This window comes from Ursus americanus, chromosome 13 (assembly GCF_024610735.1).
Source record: "Ursus americanus isolate L20-20 chromosome 13, mUrsAme1.1.p, whole genome shotgun sequence".
Lineage (NCBI taxonomy): Eukaryota > Metazoa > Chordata > Mammalia > Carnivora > Ursidae > Ursus > Ursus americanus.
The window spans coordinates 36,113,463-36,131,484 of record NC_142139.1 but is presented as its reverse complement, the minus strand read 5'-3'; the positions used below and the strand labels follow the sequence as shown (position 1 = coordinate 36,131,484).

At 38.7% G+C, this 18,022-nt stretch overlaps 1 protein-coding gene across 6 annotated transcripts in view; it reads left to right on the top strand.

Moving 5' to 3' along the window:
- Window positions 1-18,022, top strand: part of TTC29 (tetratricopeptide repeat domain 29) — a 468,751-nt gene that overhangs the window by 22,887 nt on the left and 427,842 nt on the right. For 4 of the 6 annotated variants that reach the window (XM_087866494.1, XM_087866491.1, XM_087866487.1 and 1 more), the window contains exon 2: window positions 15,760-15,847. The exons of the other annotated variants lie outside the window; for them this stretch is intronic. The gene's annotated coding sequence lies outside the window, so the exon portion shown is untranslated. The remainder of the gene's footprint in view (window positions 1-15,759; window positions 15,848-18,022) is intronic. 6 annotated transcript variants of the gene reach the window in all.

Below are 18,022 nucleotides of genomic sequence, written 5' to 3'. Positions count from 1 at the left end.
GGTTTATCAACCCTCCCTGGCATTTGTACCATTGACCTTGACTTTAAATAAACAGTATTAATGTCTTCCTGCCAAAATAGGCTATAAATTTGAGTGTGTCTCTCAATCTCTTCAATACCAAAATTTTAAAGCCTGATTCATGTTCTGAAAAGCTTAACTGATTTCCGTAACGCGAATGTATGTATTCTAATTAAACATTATAGTTGTAGATCATTTTTATATTTACATGCTCATTGCAAAAAAAGCTCAGAAAATGACAGAATATATGAGACAATAATATCCCATTTTTAAAGTATTTTGATATTGTAATTGGTGTAAAAATGGTTGTTTTCCTTATCATTTGAGTGGAATTTATTAGCAAAAATAAATCGCTAATATTTACTGCATGTGATTCTGTGCCAGGTGCTGTTTTCAGCCTTTGCACACATTGCTCATAGAGTGTTCAAACAATCCCATGAAGTAGGTTCTATCATTATCTGTGATTTTATGGATGAAGAAAACCACGGGAAGGTTGCTCAAGATGACCTAGTGAGCAGCTGAGTGAGTCTTTGAACCTGGTCACCTGACTGCAAAGCCACTCTCTTAACAGACAATGCAAATTAAAATGAAAAGATCTGATCTGATGATCAGCTCCTGGGCCAACCCTTAAAACGCTCGCAACCCAGACCTATAAAACAACTGGAAGATATTCTATACTATTAATGAATTCTACTAGTCTATAATTTATTTAAAACGTAAAAAAATACATGTATATTTTAACATCATTGTGGTCACCATCATTTCTTTCACACTATAATCTATGTATTAGGTATTTTGAGCAACCAGAAATTGATTTAGAGAAAGATTTTCTTCTTAAGCCTTTTTCTAGTTCTAATCTTTTCAATTCAGAACTTAAAAATATATCATCAGTATTTCTTGCTAGAAATTAATTGCACTTCTGGAAAGTGGTTTCACTGTCTTCTGTTTCTGGCTTGCCTTTTTTATAGCTGAATCCACATCCAAACTCCCATCCCCTTCCAGCCAGTCTTTGGTGAATAAGCAAGGGGGAGCAACAGCTGCAGAAGGAACATGTGGACATTCCAGGCAAGGGAGGATTGGGGAGGAGAAGTGTGAAGAGCGTGCCCTGCTCCCTCTGATCCGGTGTACCTTCAGAGAGCGGGCCCGTTTACCCTCTAGCGTCAGGAGGCTGTCAGTGAGCCCATCACTCTTCTTGAGTGACAGGCCCAGGGAGCCCCTACTCTCCACTGACTGGCTGGGGCCTTGGGGGGGGTGTGCTGCCTCTGGAGCGGCCAGGAGCAGCCTCCTGCCTGCCATCCATTGGACAGAGCTCTGGGGCCCAGGAGCTATAACCCCCAGTGCTCCTCAGGGAAAGAAAGAGGGCAGAGGTGGGGGAAGAAGGAGATGCAGTGTATGGGGCTCAGTTTGTGGAGTTTCATGGTGATGGATGAGGCCAAGATGATACTAGTAATGCAGTTTCTCCTCTTTGATGACATAAATTTAGCCCCTGATCCCCAGTGGAGCAGAGCAGAGCCCTGTTTCTGTTTGCTGACTAGGATCTGCAACTCCCGGTCACCAGCATGACATAAAGTCGTTCCATGTGAGTGGCTGTAAGGCAGTAACTGTGATCATTTCATTGATTCAGCAGATAGTTATTTGATGCTTACTGTGTACCATACACTGTTCTAGACATTGGGGATACAGTACTGTTCAGGTACTCTTCCAGATGCTGAGGATATAATACTGTCCAGGTACTCTCTAGATACGAGGGATGTAAAGCTCTCACAGAGCTGACAGTTTATGAAACTAGGTCTTTTTCATCTTGTCCCTCTCGCCTCAACACACACCTGGTCTATATAATAGGTACACTAGGTTATGTTCATTGAAATAAATCAAAACAGTTGAAAAGTGTCACGGTAGAGAAGAGTCACAAAGGGTATTGACCAGAGGTTAAGTGTTCAGCCTGGTAAATCATGTCCTCACTATTTCCAGGTTTATGAGCAGTGCTGATATGGATTTTCCTTCGGGTCATGCTCCTTCAGCCTTCTAGTGACTTCTCCTCAGTCACGTGTTCTAGGTGAGCCTCGGCTTTCAGCTGCTTGGAAGCGTCTTCCAAACTCCAGCTGCTGGTAGCTGGCTCCGAAAAGCTGGAGAGGTCTGCGGTGAAGTAGAGAAGGATTTGTATTTAGGACACCCAGAAAGGAGAGAGCCGGGGTAAGAGATGAGTGTAGCAATTGCAGAAAGTGGTGGAATATACTGGTAGATGAGGAAAGAAAGGCCCCTTTGCTGTAGTCAGAGGACTATGCTGTGTCCCAGGAAATGTGGACAGAAATAAATTCCAGAATCTACAGGTAGAGGTATATGAATGATTTGGGCTGGGCAGTTTCCACATAACTGTTTCATTTTGCTGTTTGCCTATTAAAATGTAAGCTGCTCTGTCCCTTTAAATGGATCACACTTACCTGTGTTTCTGTTGCAGAGTCAGTTCCAGGGTGGATCATTGCACCCCAGTGGATAACTGGCTGCCCCCAACTCCTGGCCCTTTCCCTAATGTGAGGGGGTGGTGGCTGCTCTCTCAAGAGCAAGCCGCTTGGGTAGGCTGGGGTCAGTGTTCCTGCCTGCGCAGTTATGCAGCTTAGGGTCGCTTAGATAGTTCATCGGTTTCCTTTCGTAGTGTGGAGAGGTCATGCAAAATTGCCTTGGCTGAAACCACAAAAAAGGAGAATTGTGGAGTTTTTTGTTTTATTTTTGCCAGGGGAAGCATAAGGATTGGATTCCTCCAGACCAAGAGGCCATTTCTGGTCAAGGTTTTTTTTCATTTTTTTTTGAGGTATAATTGGCATATAATAACATTATACTTGTTTTCATGTGTACAATGTAATGATTCCATATTTGTGTGAGATAATCACCACAATAAGTCTAGTTACGATTTGTCCTCATAAAAAGTAACAAAAGTTTTTTTGCTGGTAAAATGAGAATTTTTAAGATTTACTTTTTTCGGCAACTTTGAAATATGCACTAGAATATTATTGACTATGGTCACCATGAGGTATATTGTATCCACCATGACTTAAATTTATTTTATAACTAGAATTTTGTACCTCTTGACCCCCTTCACCCATTTCACCCACCCTCCGTTCCCCCTCCCCTCTGGCAACCATCATTTTGTTCTCTGTATCTATGAGCTTTATTTTGTTTGTTTTGGTTTTTAGATTCCACATATAAGTGAGATCATACAGTATTTGTCTTTCTCTGTCTGACTTATTTCAGTTAGCATAATACTTATCGTGAAGGTCCCTCCATGTTGCCACAAATGGCAAGATTTCATTTCATCTTTACCCGTCCTTCAGTGGACACTTGGATTGTTTCCATATCTTGGCTGTTGTAAGTAATGCTGCAGTGAATATGGGAGTCCATCCATCTTTTAAGTTAGTGTTCTCATTTTCTTGAGATAAATACCCAGAGGTGGAATTACTGGATCATATGGTATTTCTATTGTTAATTTTTTGAGGAACCTCTACAGTGTTTTCCATAGTGGCTGCACTAATTCATATTTCTGTCATCAGTGCATGCAGTTCCCTCTTTTTCACGTTCTCACCAACACTTGTTATCTTGTGTCTTTTTAATAATAGCTGTGACCGGTGTGAGGTGATACCTCATTGTGGTTTTGCTTTGCATTTCCCTGATGCCGAGTGATGTTGAACATCTTTTCATGTGTCTGTTGGCCATCTGGATGTCTTCATCAGAAAAAATGTCTGTTCAGGTCCTTTGTGCATTTTTTAATTGGGTTGATCTTGAGAGGGGTCAGGGATAATGAAATGAGGACCATGTCTGCTGAAGCAAAAGAGCACAGCTCCTGGTCTTGTGGCCCTTTCCTTTCTCAGCATGGGATGTGCTGCTGTGGCTTCTGTTCATCCTGGCTGAGTGGACAACTTCTGGAAAGGCTGGAGAATCGAGGGCCACCAAGATCATGTCCAAGACCCAGGCCTTTTTATCAGACATCAGTAGAGTTCCTGCTTTGACTATATGGATCACAGGAAACTCTCAGAGCATCTTACCTGTTTTGGTCTTAGTGCTTTACCCTGTGATTGTTATTTCTGAAATGTTGGCTCTACGAGCACACCAAGAATGATCCAAAGTTCAGTCCCATTTTTTTGACAAGCAACAAAACTCTGTGAGGGTATTTAAATTTTGGTTGATATTCTGTCCTGTGAATTGTAGGAAGCTCCTCATTCCAGGTTGTGCATGACCCAGCTGGTTAAGTCTAATGAGGTCTAGAGACTAGCCTGTGCTACTGGAAAGCCGCTCAGATACATTGAACAGATGACCTTTCCTGGCTGGTAACATATAGTGGTATGTGAACAGAGTAAATAAGCTGCACTCGTAATTCAGCATTAAGGTGGATCTTGCTGAGGGGCACCTGGGTGGCTCAGTCGGTTAAGTGTCCAACTCTTGGTTTTGGCTCAGGTCATGATCTCAGGGTCGTAGGATTGAGCTCTGGGTCAGGCTCCGTGCTCAGTAGGGAACCACTTGAGATTCTCTCTCCCTCTGCCCCTCCCCATCCTCTTAAAAATAAATAAATCAATCTTTAAAAAAAAAAGTGGATCTTACTGAATTACAGGAATAGGAGAATGTGATTTTTAAAAACATTTGTAGAGGCTGGGTCTGGGTAAAATTAAGAAAAAGGTAATGTTTATCTTTTCCCCTTTTGTGTGTTTTTCATTTGCTTTACCTAAGTAAAGTTTGACGGTATATGTGCATATCTGTATGATTGTTATGGTGAGTCTATGTGTGTGTGTTTGCAGGTGGGTCCCGGTCTTCCAAAAATGGTAATAATTCGGCTTTTACCTTCAGCATATCATTGGCTGAACGTTTTAAAGTCCTTAGCTAAGAAGAGGGCCATGGCCAGTGTAGTTTTGTGTAAGAAATGTGTCATGTCATTAGACACAGACATATCTTAGGTCATATCTCTTTAAGAATCCTCAACTCTGATATATCATGGTTTATTTTAGTCTTCATCCAGAATTTCTTTCCTAAATGGCAGTCAACACCACTTCTAGCCCCTTTAAAAAAGAAAATATTCAAGTAATGGCTAGGGGGAAATATTGACCAGGGTGCAAGGTCAAAGAGAAAATAACTCTGTTCATGTTGAACTCTCAGGAAGATCCGTTGACTAATCAGAGGTGACTGTTTTAACTCACAATCATGGAAAAGAAGGACATTCAGTCAAGAAAGCACAGTGCCTTCTAAAACTAAAAGAAGAGTTTAAATCTAGACAGATTATGGTTAATTTTAAAATGTTGATAGAACACTGGCAAACTATAAGCAATTATTTAAAAATTTCTCTATAATACCTTTATGTCTGTATCTACCTACCTACCTGTTTGTGTCTCTGTGATGAGTATGATGTAAATTGGCATTCTTCAGAGTTTATTCCATCTGCAAGAAGCTCAGGGCAAAATAGTTCCTTAGTAAATAAGTTTGGGAATCGCTGCCAGCTTACAGTATGTCTCTCCCATTGAAAGATTCAAAGACTGTCTTGGAGAATTCTAAGTTCTGTAGTAAGCAAACCTGTTAAGTTTCATTTTGACAAATGAAAGAAAACAATCAGTTTTTAATGGGGAGCTAAATTTTACCAAATTGACACACAAAAAGAAATTTTAAACATACATTTAAAAAAGAAGTTTTAACAGATAAACAATTATGGAAATGAATTTTTAACTTATTTTAACTTACTAAGTTCTTATAGGTTGTTTGGTTACATATTTTTGTGGTTCATCTGTAGGAATCCTTAAGGGGTTTGTATTTTTTATACTATATATTAAAATAGTAAATTGCTTTGCAGCATATAACGTGCTGGACAATATCCTTGCTATAAATAATGGAAAAAGATCTCCATGTCCCCCTCTCCATAGTCAAAGAAAACCTCAGAACAATTGTTAGGAATGTATATGAAAAAAATGGTAAATAATGGTAAAGCATATTCTTGGTGTATTTAAGAAAAATCCAATGTAATTACTTAGTGTTAGCAAGGAATGTAAGGGTGGTTTGTTTATTATGTTAACATAATTCGTGCAAAAGGTTAATAATGATAAACAAGTTGATCATTGAAATAGATTTTGAAAACCCATGATAAAATGAAACCCCTGTTTCTGTATAAAAATATATGTGATATAGGACTCTAAGGATAATTCTTTAACAAGATAGTCCCTACCTCAAATAAATTGCCAACATTTTATTTAACTTTGATAAACTGTAGTCATTCCCTTTAACACCAAACAAATGGGATAAGGATGTCTGTTATTATCACTGACAGTTGCATTTCAGAGCAATATAAGATACAAAGCAGAAGTAGAAGGTCAATAAAAAGGATAATAAAGCACAAAATTATCTAAAATTATTTTTAGATAATATAAGTTAATCTAGAAAATCAAAGAAAATCATCCAAAAAAATTCCAATCATTCAGACAGTTGGCTCCTATAGAATAAGTGTGAGGAAAAAAATTAATAGTTTTCTCTAAATGCCTAATTAGTCTATTCTATGAGACTAAAGATCTCACTAAAATATCAACAACAAAAAAATAAAATGAATCATATGTAAAGAAGACTTAAATGAGTAATTTTTCCTTCCATAAATGATGACTTGAACAAATGAAGACATGATTTCTTGTTAATGAGCAGATTCAAATATTCGAATAAATTTATCAGTTCTTCTCTATTAAAGTATTAATGAATCCCCCCCAAAATTATCATTGAATTCTAATTAAAAACTCAAGGGACTGGGGCGCCGGGGTGGCCCAGTTGGTTAAGTGTCTGCTTCTGGCTCAGGTTATGATCTCGCGTCCTGGGACAGAGCCCCAAGTTGGGCTCCCTGCTCAACGGAGAGTCTGCTTCTCCCTCTCCCTCTGCCTTCCCTGCTGCTCATTCTCTCTCTCTCAACTAAATAAATAAAATCTTAAAAAAAACAAAACCTCAAAGGGATGTTTTAATATGAAAGAAGTTCTCACATTCATTTAGAAAACTAAACAGATAAAGAAGAGCTAAAATATTTTGAAGAAGAAAAGTAATGTCTGAAAGGTTTTTACTCTGGGACTTACTAAAAGTTGATTTGAATCCCTGATAATTAAAATGCTGTGGTCTCAGAAAAGAATGGATAAGCAGATATAAAAATAGATAAAAAGATAGAAATAGCAGCTAGAAAAGTATATGAGTTTTAAAAAAGTTGTATATTACAGAACAGCAGTGTTGTCATAGGAAGTGATTATGGTTAAAGCAGGAAGCAATTCGGGTCAGATAAATGAAACTTTTTTTTTTTTAAAGATTTTATTTATTTATTCGACAGAGATAGAGACAGCCAGCGAGAGAGGGAACACAAGCAGGGGGAGTGGGAGAGGAAGAAGCAGGCTCATAGCGGAGGAGCCCATAACGCCAGGATCACGCCCTGAGCCGAAGGCAGACGCTTAACCGCTGTGCCACCCAGGCGCCCCTAAATGAAACTGTTTTAAACAGGTTTTCAAAAGCCATAAGTATCACATAACCTTTATTTTGCTCACATATATTGTGAATCTCCAAGAGGGGTATTTAAAATGCCACATTCACACACATTCTTTCAATCACTAATTCTTTTTTTTTTTTTTTAAACCAGAGCTTTGTTGGAACCATTATTTCTTGAAACATCTTTGCAAAAGGCTGGCAAAAATAATTAAAATATTTGTTAATTAAGAAAGCTTCCTGGTCTCACAGCACATTCTATAAGTTCATCTCCTTACTGAGTGTGCCCTATTAACCTCTAAATACATTTCTCAGTCTAAGATGACAATCTTCTCTACATCTCACAATTTCTGCTATTATCAAAATGCCCAACTTCCTCTTTGTGCTACTATCTGATCACACTGGGAAATACTGTATGGCAGCATTTACTGGTTAGATACGGGTTTTTGTTGTTTTTTTGCTTCTCACTGAAGTAATTAATTAATTAATTTATTTATTTTTAAAGATTTTATTTATTCGACAGAGAAAGAACAAGCGAGGACAAGCAGGGGGAGCAGCAGAGGTAGAGGGAGAAGCAGGCTCCCTGCTAAGGACCCTAGGATCATGACCTGAGCCGAAGGCAGACGCTTAACTGAGGGAGCCACCCAAGCACCCCAAATATTTTTTTTTTAATTTAAATTCAAGTAACACATACTGTATTATTAGTTTCAGAGGTAGAATTTAGTGATTCTTCCGTTATGTATAACATCCAGTTCTCACAACTTTCAGGTGCCCTCCTTAATACCCATCTACTCAGTTACCCCATCCCTCCACCCAACTCCCCTCCAGCAGCCCTCACTTTATTCTCTATAGTTCAGTCTCTTATAGTTTGCCTCCCTCTCTGTTTTCATCTTATTTTTTTTCCTTCCCTTCCCCTATGTTCATCTGTTTTGCTTCTTAAATTCCACATATGAGTGAAACCATATGGTATTTGTCTTTCTCTGACTGACTTATTTTCTTCAGCATAATACCCTCTAGTTCCATCCACATCATTGCAAATGGCAAGATTTCATTCTTTGTGATGGCCAAGTAGCATTCCGTTGTATATACATATACCACATCTTCTTTATCCGTTCATCTGTCGATGGACATCTGCACTCTTTCCATAGTTTGGCTATTGTGGACACTGTTGCTATAAACATTGGGGTGCATGTGCCCCTTGGAATCACTTTGTAGCCTTTGAATAATTACATAATAGTGCAAATGTTGGGTCATAGGGTAGTTCTGTTCTTAACTTTTTAAGGAACCTCCATACTGTTTTCCAGAGTGGCTGCACCAGTGTGCATTCCCCACCAACAGCGTAAGAGGGTTCCCCTTTCTCCACATCCTCACCAACATCTGTTGTTTCCTGACTTGTTAATTTTAGCCATTCTGACCCGTGTGAGGTGGTATCTCATTGTGGTTTTGATTTGTATTTCCCTGAAGTTGAGTGATGTTGAACATTTTTTTATGTGTCTGTTGGCCGTTTGTATGTCTTCTTTGGAGAAATATCTGTTTATGTCTTCTGCCCATTTCTTGACTGGATTTTTTTGTTTTTTGGGTGTTGAGTTGGATGTGTTCTTTGTAGATCTTGGATACTAGCCCTTTATCTGAGAAGACATTTGCAAGTATCTCCTCTAAAAGGCTGCCTTTTAGTTTTCTGGACTGTTTCCTTTGATATGCTAGATCTTATTTTTTATTATTAGCTGTACTCATCTAACATCTTTAAATAGTATTGGAATGTAATTGCACAAGAGATATTAACACACACATATATAGATACGTAAGAGAGAGAAAGGGTGGGGGCGGGGGGAGGCAGGGAAGGAGAGGAAGTTTGCAAGCTGAGGAGCACAGCTGTCCCTTTTCCTTGGTCCTCCCTGGGGCTGCCTCAGTCACACACCTTTGGTTTCTCATACCTTCAAGCTGAATGCAGTGGTCTGGGAAAATTTCTTGCACACCTTATGGATTTAAAAGCCATACTCGACAGTAGGGTTTGCTGCCTATACTGCAATTTGATTATCATGTCCAGTAAGTGTCAAGCAGCTCACTAAATGGTTCTCATTAGTATAACTCGATCTTTCCACATTTGTGCAGAGCCTTACTCTATTTTTAAAAGATGGAGTTAAGTCAGCAGTTCAACTGACTGGACACGTGTATGATGCAAATTTTAAAAATTGGTTCCAGCTCCTACATGGTATACCTCCTCTGAAATCTTAAGAAACTTATAGTAACATTGGGGGGGAGAGCCAACCTGTCACAGCAAACTTCAAGTGTAGATCTAATCAAGAAATTAATTGTAGATGAGAGACATTTTCCCCCATGGGATATTTATTCATTTGAGTTTAGGGGAAAAAGTTTCAGAAGAAGTAGGAGGCTATGTAATAGATATTCTTTTGGTAACAATCCTATATTTCATCTGCTTTATACTGAATATGACAAAACATTTTCTAGGCTTAAAAATAGGATACTATTTGTTTTAAATTATTCCTTCTCATAGAGTATCACAGGCTACATAGTCTTTTATTATAAAAACTAAATGCATACCTTAATTAATTTTATTTTACGATGTCAAAACGTTTGTATAGCTTGCATTGTAAATAAAGGACTCAGGGCAATTCATTAAAAACAAAATATAAATTCAGTGATTAGATTGGTAAAAGTGTTAAAGCACTCTAAGTGGAAGTAAAAATTTTTATGATCTAGCCAAAGAAAAAGCTGCAATGGAATGAAAAACTATACGGCAAAAATTTTGCATTTCTCCTTGTACCTGATGTGGTGCTTAAAGGCAGACCACTTATAAGATTTGCTTTTTATTCCTGATACCCACATGACACGAGGTGTGCCTGAGATTGGAGGCCTCAAATTATGCTTGCAGAAGTAAGAATACCGACAAGACCAGGAACTGTGGCATTATTAAATCATAAGCCACACTCAGGGAGGAGCACACATTCATTTTCATTTTGTAATGCAAGCAGAAAAGAAAAAAAATTACTCCTGAATTCCACATATCTATTAATAGAAAAAGAATGTGTTGTTTCAAGATAAGAAGAAAAAAAAAGTAGGGTAGAAAAAAGGATCAAAGAAATTTCTGATGAGATTGGAAATTGATCAACACACATATTCAGCATCTTTCACACAACAACTACCTTGGGTAAGGGTGAACTCATTAGTAAAACTAATAAATTATATAACACCTACAGTGTTGTAACCATTATTGAAATCTATATTTTGCGTTATATTGCAGAATCTTTAAATCTGGTGTATTGTCATATATTTTAAAAAATAATGGACTTCTGAAAAATAAATTAAAGCAAAGCATGCTGCTAAAATCGCTGCAGTTTTAGCATCGCATTCTTGGAAAAAGGAAAAGTCTATGAAATGTATATACGTTAATATCACAGAAAAATAATTTTTTTTCATTCACATTTGGGAGGAAAAATTACCTCATCACTCCCTATTCCAGGAGGAAATTTTAATTTAGCTACTGTTGAATTTCAAAATAGTTTTTTTCAATGGAGTTTCATGAAGATGTAGGGCTGAAATGTGCTAGTTTTAAGAAGTGACTGCACAAATATTTTATAGAAGAAAAAAACCTTGGGTGGAAAAAAGTTAAATTCACTAATGCCTCACTCATTCTTTATTGAGCTCCACAGAAGTAAATAATCAAGTCAAGAGCTTCACTTTTTAACTGGTTATTATTTAAACATATTCATGATATAAAGAAAAGGTAAAATATGGAAATTAGTGTATCTGTGGCTAAATAATGAATGCTTTTAGATGACAAGAATAAATACACAAATCTGAAACATTAGTAAGCAGTTTAACATGAAACGTACTAAAATAAAACTACATAGAAAAATCCTGCATGCAAAGCGATGGTCCACACACGCAACAAATTTCTAAACAAAATCTGACACTTAGTAAGCACAATGAAAAAAGAGTCTTGTTTAAAGTTAACATTTGGTAAATTGATTTTTAAATTTCATTTAAAATAATAAAAATGCCATCCATATTCTTGATCTACAGCAACACCCAACAATGTGCATGAAAAAAATAACAGAATTGAAAAAAAATGACATTTTCTAATAAGCAGTAACTATAGTTCAAACAGCTGCTTCCATCATGACTAAACTCAGACTTTTTTTAAAACCATGGTGATTACAAAGTGAAAAGATGGAATTTTGCATGACTTATTATTAATTATGAAGCAATTGCTATATACCTGCAATTCTCAAAATGTTCTCAAATTGTAGTCTTCTTCAGAATGGCAGATAATAGGTGTGGCCCACTCCATCTGCACATGGGAGATAAATATCCAATAAAATAAACCTTTCCTCAGAATTATTGAAAAGATTAGTTTTACATTTTATAAGATATCAATAAACTCACTGAATTTTATTCCTCTGATAAATTAGTAATTCATAAACATGATACACTAGACAGTTATAAACCTTATGATTAAAAAATTATAAATTACAAGTCTGTAGACATCTTGAAGCCCTTCATCATCTATGTTAAAAGCATTTTAGCACTTCTCTTCCTTCTCTGAAGAATGCAGCCCCAGATCCCTTAGATTGGGTGGAGCAAAGCTGGTGTCCTAGGTGTAGGTGTATCAGGGAGTGGTGGTAGTGGCCGAGAGCCGGAGCAGGGTGTAGATGGTCCATCCAAGGGTGTTGGGTGTCAGGGCCCTAGCAAGGTGACGAGGGCATCCCTGCAAAGGGTAGGGGTGGCTTGGGTGTAGCGTCAGAGCCTGATCAGAGCAAGGAGGGCATCCCTTCAAGGGAGTGGGAAGCTGGCATAGAGTGTGAAAACTCGAGCAGGGTAAGGCATGAGTGCCTGAGGAGGAGTGGTCCAGTGTGGGGAGTTGGAGCCCCAGGATGATAAGAAAAGCACCTCCAAGGAATGCTCTCCCGGTGTGGTATGGCAGAGCTCAAGCAGAGGAGGGAAGTGTCCATGTAGGGGATGGTCTGATGTGGGGTGTTGAGCCAAGTAAGGTGGGGAAGGGGACATGATGGGGGGGTATTAGAGCCCAAGTAAGATGAAGAGGGCCTCCCTGCAGGGGGCTGATGGGAGGTGTTAGAGATCAAGTGGGGTAATTAGCTGTCCATCTGAAGGTACAGCTTGGAATATGGAATCAGAGTTGTGGCACAGGGAAGAGGCAGTCACATCGGGGTAGAGTGGTGGCAGGTTACACCCAGTGGGATCAATCAATTAAGTAAATATATTAAAAATAATTGGACACAGCCTTCTCACTTTTAGAAAGGAAGTTACAAATACAGAAAGGGAGGAAATGAGAATAAATCCTGTTGTGTTGGATTGGATTTGGAAGTATCCATATGAACTCATAGTCTAGATAAACCTTGGTTAGATAGATGATCAATGGCTAGATAGGTAGACAGATAATTGAAGATACAAATGTATGGATGTGCAAGTGACTTGGATATGTATCTGTATTCATATATTTCCTAGCTCTTTGCACTGATAGGGGTTTGGAGCAGTGATACCCCTCCAGCAGTGAGCGCATTTAGCATTCAGATCTTGGTTTTTAAATATGGTTTTCCATGCAGAGGAACCATTTCCTTGAAGAAATGGCTGATTCCAGGGATAGGGCAGGGAAAATACAAGACAAGTTATCTTATGCCAGAAAACACAGAAGTGTTAATATTGGGAACGTGTCAAAAGGAAACAGAAGCCAGCTTCACGCTGGCTTTAAGCTCCTTCTGGACAAATTTGGGACAATTTGAGCATATGAATAATGATGGTAATGGATTAAAACCTATTGAGTAAAATTGGAAATTCACTTAAGTATAAATAAATTCACAAATAAATCAAAAATTTGAAAAGGATCAGGATATTTATGTAGTTTCAAAGTATCTCCTGACATAATAATATCTAATTTCTAAGGGAAGAAGAACTTTACAGTGGAGAAGACTTGTAGGTCCTCTGCCACCACTCTTCTCAACACCATCACCTCCTCATCCCATCTCTGTTGGTTCCATCGTGGCTCAGATACTTGGCTGCTCCTGAGGAAATCGCTTTCCCTGAAAGTCTCTCAAGTAGTTGGGTTGTTTATCCACACCTCACTTTCTTCAGGGTAGAAAATGGGCTTAGTATTTCCCTCTTTGGCTTCTTCCAAATTGCTGCTCATCTACCCTCACATAAAAACCACTGCTCCTTTGGGGCTCAGATCATCTGACTATATTAATACCCTTTGTCCCTCTTCATTGACCTTACCTGCCAATGTACTTAAGCCCTTGTTTACTCAAGACATTAGCCACCACTACTAGTTTTTCTTTCCGCTCTGAGTCGTACCGCCCTGCAAGTCTATGTATGGGATACACAGCGACTTGCCTCTCAGTTCCTGAGCAGCCTCACCTCCAGGGACTTCTCCACTCCTCTCCAGCCGCTCTTGTCCTCTCCTGGAACTTCTTTTCCACCTCTGAATGTTTAAATTCACAAATGCCACCCTTCCACTTCATCTTCCTTCAGTCTCTCATGCACACGTGACCTTTCTCTTCACAGAGACATCTTGTTTCTTGCCCCATTTGTTATATCCATTGGCCTTCCCCATCCCAGTTACATTCCTTTTCAGCTTTGCCTCCATGCTTTATTCCTTTGGGCCATACTCTTGTCAGTATCCTCACTCATGTACCCTTTTATTCTTCCTCTGTGCCCATCCCCCAGCAAGACCTTAGAGCTAAGCCATTCTAAATGTCTACTCATGAGGTATCTGGACCTGGGCTATTGAGCTCTGCCTGGAGCATTCACACAATTACCCAGATTCATGCCGCTAGAAATGTATGGTTTCGATCTTAGCCAAATGCTCAGCAGCACCCAGAGATGCTTCTGTGTGCATTCGGTTCTCTCTCTCTGCCATTTTCCAATGTGGCTATTTCAGGTTCCCCACTCTTCTCAAACTCTTTACCCTACCTCTTCTGTCACTCTTGGCAACACATCTTGCCAGCAGATCTTAGAGAAAACAGAAGCAAGAAGAGAATTTTTTCATTTCCTGCCAGCAAATTTAGAACTTGATCTATATCCACATCCACCATTTTACGTTCCTCCTGTTCCAGTGGAAGATGTGTCTTCCTTAGTCCGTGCTCTGTATCGTATCCCTTCTGTCCTCAAGAACTGCTTTACTGATGGTCTCCTCTCTTCTGTATCTTCAATCTTCCACGTAGATTGAACATCAGAATTTAACATGTTCCGTTTTCTTCTTTCCTGCCAAACAGTCTCTCCCTTGGCCTCTGACCCTGCTTCTCTGAGCACTTGCAACTTATATGTGGGCTACGCTACTGTAATTCATATTTTCATATGGTTTACTTTCTAGTCTGTAGTCAGTGTTCTAAAACAGAAATCTATTTTCATAGTTCCCCTGTTTAAAAACCTCCAAAGGCTCTCACTGCTGTCAGGATAAAATTCAAAGTATTTAATATGGCTCATGAGGTCCTTTACAACTTCTGTCTTGCTATCATCTATGGAAACCTGAGCACCATCCCCATCTTCCACCCTCCATCACACCTCCGCCCCCAGACCCCACAACCTCCCACCAATGTACATAGTCACACACTTGTAATTTCTGGAATGTATCTCTCATCTCTAGGGGTTTGAAAATACGTCTGAGTCCTGATTAGAACATTCTTCTCTGTGTTCTTTACTTGGATAAATTCTTTTCATCCTTTATGTTTCAGTATTGATGTTGTTTCCCTCGAACAGCTTTCCTGACACCTCAAGACCTTGTCCAATAACATGCTCTCATAGTTCCTAATACTTGTCCTCTGTCATAGCCTTTAGCACACTCCTGGGACTCCCTGTTTACTTGTACTCACTAGGACATCCACGCCTTAAGACAGGGTCAGTGGTGCCTTGCTTGTCCTTCTCTTTCTATTGCTTAGTTCAGTAGCTTGCACCAAGTGATGTATGCACTAAACATTTGTTGAATGAATGAATGAATGAATGTGTGGATCTGTATAAAAAAAAGGATTATATAGTGCTGGCAAAGAAATTAGCAGAAATTTTAAAGTTAAAAAAAATTAACGTAAATTCAGGAAACAGATTCAAATGCAGCAAAAATGCATCCAAATTGGTGGACAGGGGCTACCTGTTGAATATAGCAATACTAGTAACTAAGGGAAACCATCTCATTTTGGGGGATGGTGTTGTGGAAACAATGAGGATGGGGAATTGAGAGATGACGTTGCTTAGATACTATTTTAAACCCCTATTTGGAAGTTTCTTTCCTTATCTTTACAGATTAAAACACCTGTTCATAAAATAAAACAAGACGAAATCAGAGAGGGAGACGGACCATAAGAGACTCAACCGTAGGAAACAAATTAAGGTTTGCTGAAGGGGAGAGGGGTGGGCGGTTGGGTAGCTGGGTTGATGGACATTAAGGAGGGCATGTGATGTAATGAGCACTGGGTGTTATATAAGACTGATGAATCACTGACATCTACCTCTGAAACTAATACTATACTATATGCTAATTAATTCAAATTAAAAAAAAACATTCAGAAAAGGGATAAAATAAGTTCCACTTTAGCAGCATTCATTGAACTGTGATAGAATGATGAGTGGTAAGGAAAAGCAGTATTTACTCAATCTTTTTCAGAAAGAACTTAGGTCCTTAACATGTTCATATTTCTCCTGTCCTACCAAACAGTCCCTCCCTTGGCATGACACCATCTCCCTGTCTGCTTGTATATGGGTTACTATGGTCCACATTTTCCAGAGATCTATTTTTAGGATGTGTACCTACTTATCTCTACGTCTGCAGTGCCTGATATAGTACTTGCACAAGTACTTGTCGAATCAACAAATGAGAGTAATAGCCTCTTTGATCCAGGCCTGTAATTTTTCTTTTCATCTGATTCTTCATAAGGAACTGTAATCCTTTTCCCTTATCATATATTTTCTCTTGCGAGCTTTGGGAAATATCTAGATGCTTATCATTATTATCACCTTGTATGTTTGTACATTTCTATTGTATGGTCAGTGGTAAGAGAACATTTTTATGAGGAGCTCTGCTGGGTACTAATTTTATCAGATTCAGGTTCTTTGTCTACCTATGGAGAAGCACGAATCTCAGAAAATGGTGCCTCTCTGTTATTATCGTTTATAAATGTTTTGATTGAGATATGTTTGGCATGCAACATTGTGTAAGCTTACGGTGTACAACATGTTGATTTAATACGTTTCTATATTATATGATTGCCATCATAACGTTCATTAGCACCTCTCTCACATCACATATTTATCTTTTTTTTGTGGTGGAAATAATTAAGATCTCTTAGCAAGTTCAGTGATTATAATACAGTATTGCCATCCATATTCTCCATGCTCTGCATTAGATCTCCAGGGTTTATTTGTGTACTGGTTGCAAGTTTGTGCCCTTAAATAGCATCGCTCCTATTCCTCCAACCCCCCCATCCCAGGTAACCACTACTATACTCTATCTTTATGAGTTTCATTTTTTTAGGTTCTGCATATAAGTAACATCATACAGTATTTGCCTCTCTCTGTTTGACTTATCTCAGCACGGTGTCCTCAAGTTCCATCCATGTTGTCAGATTCCATTGTGGAATAATATTCCATGGTGCATCTATACCACGTCTCTATCCATTCATTCATTTATGGACGGATAGGTTATTTCCATATTGTGGCCATTGTTAATAATGCTGGAGTAAACAATGGGAGTGCAGAAACCTCTTCAGTATCCTATTTTATTTTCCCTCTGAGTATACATCAGGAGTGAAATTCTATAAGCTCTATTATTTATGAAATTGGAGACAGTTAACTTCCTTGCTTTTTCCTTTATCAATCAATTTGACATTATCTGCGTTTTCCCAGAAGTGACCTTACTAAGATCTTTCCCTTTAATTTCACGAAACGTATTTCGGTATGTTTGCTCACCCAGGCTCCTTTCCCAGTTTTCTTCCTATCCCGTTGACTGATCATGACAGCAGAATCACATAAGGCTGAAACAAGCCTAGCTCCCGGAGCTGCTGACCAAAAGCAGCTCCCAGCCCTGGAGACATCTTCTCCCCAGTGCTCAAACCTCACATTCCATTCTGGTCATGCTTTCCCTTGTTAATCCTGGCTGCACATGAAACCTGACTTCGAAGCCAAAGATTTGTTAAGCACTTTTCCAGTCACCAACTTTGGCTCTGATCTTTGATTGCAGATACAATTTTCAACCTATGTATATGAGTCATCTGAGTTGGCTGTTTGTCCAAAAGTAAGGGCACGATGTTACTTTACTTAACAGTTGTTCATGAATTCCTTATAAAGTCATGACTATCTAGCAGGAAACTCTCAGTAATTTACTTTAATACATTAAGTAAAAATTATTTATTCTCTACCTAAGGAAATTTCTTCTTAAGAGATTGCCTTGAAAAGTAGTAGCTAAAACTATACTGAATAGGTCAAAGACACAAACAGCCATCTGGAGAAGTTCATTTTCCTACAAGTAAAGACAAACATAGCTCTCTGTTTATTGTCAGTAACTGTACTT